Source organism: Alosa sapidissima, chromosome 18 (assembly GCF_018492685.1).
Source record: "Alosa sapidissima isolate fAloSap1 chromosome 18, fAloSap1.pri, whole genome shotgun sequence".
Classification (NCBI taxonomy): Eukaryota; Metazoa; Chordata; class Actinopteri; order Clupeiformes; family Clupeidae; genus Alosa; species Alosa sapidissima.
Genome location: NC_055974.1, coordinates 1,405,470 through 1,407,500, shown reverse-complemented (window position 1 = coordinate 1,407,500; position 2,031 = coordinate 1,405,470).

Here is a 2,031-nt window from a genome sequence, read left to right as displayed (position 1 = left end):
GCACTGCAGCTAGTAGGAGCTAACAGCAAGTTGTTAACATGGCGGAGCAAATTCGTGCCTGTGTTATTTGTGGCAATAACACATCAATGTTGCATGTCTTGCCTTAGAAAGAAGAGTTGAGGAAGAAATGGTTGGAATTTATCGTTGGAACACCACCACCGAAGTATAGTGCAACATTAGTTCTGTGTTCCAATAATTTCGACCACACTCACTGTGCCTGCCTACAGTTAGAAAGAGGTTTTGCATCGATGTTCTGAAAACCTGGACCTGTACGTCACAACGATCGACCACCAGCTCACAGGCTGTAAGTACAAACAAACTTTTCCACCTAACGACTGTTACAAAATAGCATGTTTATATTCTTCGTTAGCATGCATGAAAAGGGCACAAGCTAGGCTTAGGCTAGCCTATATTACAGGAAGCTACACCAGGTACGTAACTGAAGTGTTCTGTTCGCGACGTGTAAAATCAGAGAATGTCTAATAGGAAGGGCTCTGGTAAAATCCATTAGAGCAATGGTCTATTTTTTTGAACGTAGCCTACAGGCCACGCGCCAGGTGTAGCTACTTCCATTGATTAGACCTATTGGAAGCTAATTGTTGCAGAAGACGCAACGCGAACGGAATGCTTCAGTTAGGTGCCTGGTGTAGCTACACTCATAAGAAACTGTATGACCACACTGGCAACAATATCTTATGCTCAACTAAGGACTGGTATTGTTCTAGTCTAAACAGGGAAAATCAAAAACACAATACCCGTGCACTATTAGGCTAAGTCGCTATCACTAGAGCCCAGGTATTTACACTTCAGTCTAATTTATGTCGTCTTGCCATTATTACATTGGCCTTTGTAGGCCTACAATGATGTTTTGTTTGATTACTTGCTGTTTACTTAGTGTTTTGTATGTCTTCCAGAGCACATCCTCATGTTGGGCTACACAGCTTTCTAGCCTACATTAGGTCATCACGTTAGAAGCAAAGGTTTGTGATCTAACTTGTATTGTTGTGCTAGTTAGTTTCTAGAAGTCTTTTTCTAGTAGGCTAATACAGGTTATGTGCTCATCAATGTTTGGGAAAGTCAATTCATGGGTTTCATCAGGTCACTTTCCACAGGTGTATAAAATCAAGTAGCTCGATTATGAATGCAGACTGCATGGTGCTTGATTAATACACCTGTGTAAATGGACCTGATGAAACCCATGAATTGCATAACAGATATAATTGATATTACTGAATGTCTTCTTGTGGGTGTGCTACTTAGTAAATCATACACCTTACCACAGTCACTAAAATATTTTTTGTTTCCATTGTGCCAGTACAGTTTTGTGTGAGAGAGTGAATGTCCTGTGTACTATTAGTGAGAGGGGAAAAAAAGTCTGCAACACCAGTATATGCTCCCAAGTTATAGTTTAATTACCCTGACGTTTCGGGCCCACTCAAGCCCTTCATCAGACGTCTGATGAAAGGCTTGAGTGGGCCCGAAACGTCACGGTAATTAAACTATAACTTGGGAGCATATACTGGTGTTGCGGACTTTTTTTCCCCTCTCTCTCATCGTAAGTGTTTTGTCCAGCACCCAGGATTAGATCGGGATGTGCGTGAGTTTTTTCCTCTTTATACTGTGTACTATTAGTATCTTGTTTACACAGTAATACACATTTATTTACTTTAGGTACCCAAACAGAATACTTCATGAAAAGTATGAGTATTTATACAAGCACTTCGGATACACCATGGACATGGGGGCCTGCTACCTCTACTCCCATCAAGTCTGTTCATCCAAGGCCAGCTAGAAGACCTCGGGTTGATCAAGAGGAGGAGGAGGATGAAAGTGACATCTCCACAATAACACCTGATGGCTCCACCTATGGCCCAGCGCAATCAATGAGCAATGTAATAGAATCATCACAGCCAACGAATGTGTTTTGTGTGTTGTCCCTTCGGATACCCAGGACAACACAAGCCGAAATAACAACTCAGACCTTTTTCCCTAAATAATCCCAGCACCATCTTACAAAGGATCTGTAGGCCA